Raw genomic sequence first — 7406 nt, 5'->3', positions numbered from 1 at the left:
AATTAGATATAAATATGATTTATATCAAGTAGAGAAAAAAATACTATAGCAGATATATGATATCAAACTATAAGATATAAATATAATATGATTATATTTACTAATTAAATTAATTGATTAATTGTTTAATAATTAACCAATTCACGTTTGAATGTGGGAAGATGGGGCCGCGAAGGTTATGGTAACCGACGGGTTGAAGTTTTGAAAATCATTTTCATTTTGAAGAATTAATTTAGTCGTGCATTTTGATATCCTGCGCCCTAAAAAGAATTCGTGAAAGAGTGATCGCGAGAGCCTATACGATAGATTCTCATTCGTCTAAACGATCGTCTAGTTTACGCATTCTCTAAACGATCATATACCTCTTTCCTAAACGATCGTCTAGTTTTTCCTAAACGATCGTGTAGCTCTACTATATGATAAGCGTCTCCGCTATACGATAGCAGAGTTCTTCTCGCCCGTGCTTATCGTCTACACGAAGTTTTCTCCTCCGTCCTCTACCAAACTCACCAGAGCCCACTCTTTGAGTTTTTTACACCGAGGATACTCGGGTTTCCCTTGTGGTGTTGTTGTCCCTACGGCCTTGTTCGTGTACGTTCGGATCATGCAGTAACAGTCAACAGACTCGCCAGGTGCTAGTAGATCGGTGGAAAGTTTTTCCGCTGCTTTGGGTTCATACATACGAAGACCGTCTTCCTTTGGTATGTACCTCTTTTCTCTATATTTTATTGTATTCCGAGCATGTCGTTGATGAGTTTAATATGCATAACTGTTAGTATGGAATGTATATCATTTATGTTTCGGTCACTATGAAATCAGAGCAATCTAAGCCCGCTCATGGAACTCTCGGTATGAGATCCTTCAATTGGTATCAGAGCCAGGTTTTTTATACTCCGATTTCATTTGTTGCAACGAAATAACGTTTACATTCATGGTGGGTGCATGTTTTTAAGTGTTAATACTGTTGTGGATGTGCCAGATTAATGGATGTTTTTGGGATGAATTGCCTCGGTCTGTTTAAATTCCTTTTACATTTGCGGTTGTATGTAAAGGCCCGTGCGTTTTTTAGCATATATAATCGTAATCGAGTCTGTATTCAAAGTATTTGAAGTCTTGAGTCGTTCATTGAAGTTATGGGCAAAGGTTGTGGCTCTTCGAGGAAGGAAATGATCCAAGATTTATTGTATCGTGCAGAAATGGTTCTATGCGATCGCTGTCCATCGCATCGTGAAGATGAAGGACTATGCGATCGTGGTTGAACGCATCGGTTGAACAATGGGGTATGCGATCAAGAGTTGGTTGTATCAGGTTGACGATCGGGCACGCGATCACTAAGTATCAGTTAATGCACGTGCGAGCTAGACAATCGTTTAGGTCAATAAGCTTCATCGCATAGTAACTGACTAAACGATCACTTAGCATCGTAAGGTAAAGCGTTTACCACGTTGCATGCATCAGTTAGACAATCAGACGCTCGCGTATCGTTTAAGCGTGCTTAACGATTATTTAAGTCAACAAGCTTCATCGCTTAGTAACTGACTAAACGATCGCTTAGTAACTCAAGGTAAACCATTTACCTATCGTTGCGTTGCACGATCGCATGGATGATCAGGCTTCGTAGACTCGTCATCGTCTACGCGATCTTTAAGTTCAAAGCCTCCGTCGATACTCCTCCATCTTCAAGTTCAAGATCGGCGTACATGGCCCACTTTCATCTTCAAGTTCAAGATCAATATGCGTGACTCTGCTTCCATCTTCAAGTTCAAGGTCGGTGGGTATAGCCCCACTTCCATTTTCAAGTTCAAGGTTAATGTGTCTAGCTCCGCTCCATCTTCAAGTTTAAGGTCAATGTGCGTGGCTCCGCTCCATCTTCAAGTTCAAGGTCGGTGTGCATGGCTCGACTCCATCTTTAAGTTCATGGTCGGTGTGCATGGCTCGCTCCATCTTCAAATGTCTCCTTCTCCAAAGTCTGGTGTGGCTCGCTTCATCTTCACAAGTCTAAGTCTAGTGGGGCTTCGTTTCATCTCCACAATCATCTCCAAAAGCATAGATGTTGGAAGAAAAAAAAAGAGAAGTTAAAAACAAGAAAACAAAACGAAATAGAAAAGATCAAAAGAAAGAAAAAAAAAAGATTAAAAAAAAGTAAGAAAGAAAACATTGGAAGAATAGGAGAAAAATGACAGAAAAGAAAGTGTAGAAGAAGATGAGGGGATGAGAATAATGAAGAGGTTTAAGGTCCTATTTATAGAGGTTCCCACGTTCGATAACAAATTAGAAAATCCAAATCAAATAAAGATCTGATTTAAAATATTAGTTTTTATTATATTTCCTAATTTGATTATATCCTAATCTTAAATTAAATTTTAAAAAATTATTTTAAAAAATTCTCTATTTAATTTAATTTTATTAGATTTTGTCCTCAAATCTATTTTCAAAAGATTTGGACATATTTTAAATTTTATTCAAAATCAAATTAAATTAGGAATAAAATTTGAATTTTTTTTTTCTTAAATTAAAATTTTGGCCATAATCCAAATTTCTATGTTTTTATCTCCTAACCAAATTAAATTGGAGATAAAACTTAAAATTTTTTCTTAAATTAAAATTTGGTCATATTCCAAATTTTATTCAAAATAAAATTGTTCAACATTGAGATTAAATAGTAAATAAAATCTCAAATTAAAATTTGGGCATATTCCAAATTTTATCCCAAATCTAAATTACTAGACTTTTATCCTCAAGCCAAATTAGGATAAAATCTCAAATTAAAATTTGAGTATCTTCCAAATTTTATATCAAATTCATCTAAATTTAGGTTATTATCCCTATTTCCAAATCAAATTATAAGAAAGATCTAAAATTCATCCCAAATTAAAATTTGACCATATTCCAAATTTTATTCCAATTTCAAATTATCCTACTTGAGTTTTTATCCTCAATCAAAATATATTTTTTTTAAAAAATCTCAATTAATATCTTATTAAAATTTAGGCATATTCCAAATTTCATGTCAAATTTTGATTTTTATCCTCAAGCCAAATTATTAAGGATAAAATCTCAAATTAAAATTTGGGTATCTTCAAATTTTATATGAAATGCATCCAAATTTAGGTTCATCCTCATTTCCAAATCAAATGGTGGGAAAGATCTAAAATTCATCCCAAACTAAAATTTGGTCATATTCCAAATTTTATTCCAAATTCAAGTTGTCCAAACTTGTTTTTTATCTTCAATCTAAATAAATTGTGGATAGGAAAAGAAATCTCAATTGATCTTTTATTAAATTTTGGGCATATCCCAAATTTTATCTCAAATCTTAGATCCATATCCCACTTTAAAAGGTCAAGATGTTGACTTTAAATCTTGAGAAGTCAAAAAGTCAAATTGTTGAATTAAGACTTTTAGAGTCAAAGATATAATTTTGATCAAATTAGTGGAAAAAAATAATATTTTTTAGTGGGAAAATCCTATTTTTACATTGCTAGGTGTCAATCCCACTTGAAGACATTAATCCCACATTGAGTTAGTGGAATTTGAGTATCAAATTCTTAGTAACTTAAATTTGTATGATTTGGTCTATAAATAGAAGATTTTTATATGTTGGGTTATATATTCTAAAACTCGTAGTTTGTAATTTTAAACATATTTTATTTACAATAAAGATGTTATTACCAGTTATTCAATCAAATTGTTGTTGAATATGTAAATTGCACTTGACTAAATCCAATAAACTAAGATCCATGGCTATTACATGAGTACTTGAACATTATGTGGAGACATAAGGGTAGATCGGGTTCGAGTAAATAACCAAAATGGTCTATAGTGTATGAATAAAACTGGGTACCTTATTTTGGGATATTATCGGATGCCGCCCATTTTGTAGATATTACAAATATTGTAAAGTGCTACAAACAAAGTGATTCTGATTCGTTCATGTGGAGACATGAGGAATGAGAGCATCCTATGTAAAGAGTTTGCATAAGATCGAACCAAGAAATAAGTCACTCTTACTCTTTGCATAAGATCAAACCAAGAAATAAGACACTCTTACTTTATAACATTGTTTACTGTTTAAAACTAACTATTTCAAAGGGATGACCTTGGTAACTTAATCTTAATCTTGAGCTAACTATAAACTCTTGTTTATTCAGGATTATCCTTAGATTTTCATGGGTGGGGGTTGGCTCAATAGCGTCGACTCAATAAACCTCTCATTTTAGGGGTAAGACCGGGTAGATAGCTGGGGACATAGGGTGCAAGATGGAACTCACTCCTACCTGCTTTTAAGGATAGTAGAGGGTTGTTCCCTTTGTTGACTCCAACTCTTGTTGTTGATTGTATCACAAACCAATTGTTTATTAGAGGATCAATAGAACTTAAGGAACAAGAGGTAATCTTAGGGGGTAAAATAGCTATTGACCCAGCTGTTATTACGAACAACCTATGAAGGGTTAATTTACTAATTATGGTTATATCGAGTGGACACAATATATCTATAGTGAGGGGAGTGCAACTATTAGGCTTTAGTGGAGTAACCCAGTAGTTAACGAATGGTGGTTAATTAGGTTACAAAGTTTAGCTGATTAATCTCAGACCATCGGAGCCCATGATTTGGAGCCCGTGATTTGTAGGTCCATTACGTCCCCCTACTAGCTCACAAATGGAATAAATCTTAGAATAGCGTGATGAGAGAATTTCAAACGTTCAAATTAGAATTAAGGGAATAAGTAATTATATGCGATATAATTACAAGTTTAATTATCGAATTAAATGAAACTGATTAATATTTAAATATGATTTAAATATTACTTTCATGATTAGGAATTCATGGTAGTGGAATTGGTGTTTAATTAATTTAATATTTGATATTAAATTAATAAAATTATTTATTAATTATTCATTTTATTTGAAAAATTAATTAATTGAATTAATTTTTGTAAAATTAATAAAATTTCAGTTTAGTTAAAAGAATTAAACTGAAATTGGTTTTAATTTTGAAATAAATTTCAAATTAAAACATTAAAATGGATTTTGGTGAAACCCACTAAAAGTGGGATTTTCCCACTTCAAAAACACCTTGCATTCCACTCAAGTCCACCTAAATTGGTGAAGTAGGTGGTGTCTTCATTTGATGAAGACTCTCAGCATGGTGAAGATGAATAAAACACATAAGATTGAGCAAGCAAACTACTTTTTGCTGAGAAAAGAGATTGAAGAAGGGTTCTTCAAGTTTATGCTAAAACCAGCTTCTCCTCTAAAATTCTTCCCTAAATTCGACTCATTTTGGAGTCCCACAACTCAATCTAAGGTCCTAGAGAATAGTAGGGAATATCTTTTGGAGATAATTTCGTGAGTTGAAGAGAGTCTTCAAGGTATGTTGTTGAAACCCACTTTATAACCTACGAACATGATTGTTTTGATACTAAAATTGATGAATTAGAATGCTTAATGATCATAAATTCTTCCGTTGTATGCTTGCTACTTCTTTCATTATGATGTTTAATATTCTTGGCAAAGTAGACTTTTATGAGATTTTTTAGAAAAATCTTAACCTAATTCTCTCTCAATTCCTTACCATTTTCCTATCCAAATTGGTCACTCACTGGATCCCACAATCCCATTTTAAGGCATAGAATAGTCATGAAGACTCTCGTGGTGGTCTACGAACTGTCTGTGAGGAGATTGTAGTGGATTTGAAGAAGAATTAAGACGACAAAGGTTGTATATTCTCTATCCCTTTGTTTTATTTTAATTGCATGCTTATTCTTTTGAAATTAACATAATTAGAGTACTTTAGATCCTCTATTTCTTCCGATGCACATGTGTTTGTTCCATCAATTGGTATCAAAGCATGCTAAAAGTACTCGATTATTGTTAATTTTTAGTTTTGGTGGGTATTTTTCATGTGATGAATGATTATGTACTAAAATGGATAATTTCGGTTTTGACATCTAAATTCTCCCTTGGGTTGTAATAATTATTGTAATTGCCCAGTGTTTTATGGGCTTTAACGTGTCTGAAGGGTCTGTTTTTTCTTAGAGTCATTAGAGTTGATCTTACGCTATAATTGCTCGGTTTTGGTCAAAGAGAACAACTTGAATTTCGAAAAAAAAAAAGGCTTACAAACTCGAAAGATAGCTTCCAGACCTGTTTTTTCCTTCCAGACACAACTTGCGACCCAAACCGACCGGATTCGTGAAGATTTCCATCCACGCGCGTCCCAAAAACTAGAGATCCGACCCATCGCCCAATTAGCTATGGCCCATGACCTGCACCTGATCCACTCCGTGTCGAGGTCCAGTGTGTGACGACCCCTTCAGTCAACCTGCATCCGCGTTTTGGAGCTTCAGTCGACCCACCTCTAACCCATCTACTCGCATGCCCGCTCGACTAAAGATGGATCAACTGATCCCGATAGTCTAGACCGGTTCGGTTCACTAGTTTTGGTTGGTTCTGGCTGGTTTTTGGCCGCTTTGGCCAGTTTTTAATGTCTTGGAGTCGATTCTAGGGGTTTTCAGGCGGTTCGAGGCTATTTTCTGTTTATTATTGTAATAATTGAGTTGGTTACTAGCTTATGATGCCATAACCGATCCATTTTAGTGTGCTTTATTAAACTATGCATTGTGAATGTATTGATTAAATAATTTATCTGTTGTGTACATATTGTATGTCATGTAGATTTAAAATCCCATCATAGGATAAGTATGTAGCATGCATTGCAAGTATATAATAAGTGTTATAATGTATAGTATGTATGTGTAGGATTCCACGATTTCTGATATAAGCTATTATATTAATGCATGGAATGAATGTTATATAAATGTTATATAAAGCATGTTAGATAGGTTTATTATCTATGTTATAAGTGTTATAAAATGAGATAAACTTTAAAATCTATAACAAAGATAAAAGCATGCTCACTTAGGATTAAGGAATCCAAGAAATCCTATTTTAATAGTTAAAATAGGTCGATATCTTGTAAAAATAGTGGTTATAAGAATAACTCACCCGGTGAGATCCTGTTTAAGGTTTGAGATATTTAAATTGACGGTTTATGGAAAACTTGCTACATGGGATCGAGTCGGCATATGAGTTAGGTTAACCCAGTTTTATGAGTATGCGTGAGCGATGTGAGGTAATAAATTGGTTTATCACTTGACATCATGGGTTAAATCTAGTAGAAACATTATACTCGGAAAAATCACCTAGACTTAGGGTATGTTTTATTAGCCAGAACATTCGTAAGTAAACATTTACCCAAAATAAATAGAACACTTCAGTGGGAGATTAATAATATATAAGATATATTGTTTCTAACTCTCATGTCCCTAAGAGCTTACATCGTGAAATTCATGCTCGACTTCGAGCTACCCTGGGAGTGGCCTCCATTTGAAAAGTGTTTGCAT

Source organism: Benincasa hispida, chromosome 7 (genome assembly GCF_027475165.1).
Source record: "Benincasa hispida cultivar pf3 chromosome 7, pf3_genome.v1.1, whole genome shotgun sequence".
Classification (NCBI taxonomy): domain Eukaryota; kingdom Viridiplantae; phylum Streptophyta; class Magnoliopsida; order Cucurbitales; family Cucurbitaceae; genus Benincasa; species Benincasa hispida.
Note: the sequence above shows the minus strand (reverse complement) of the source record.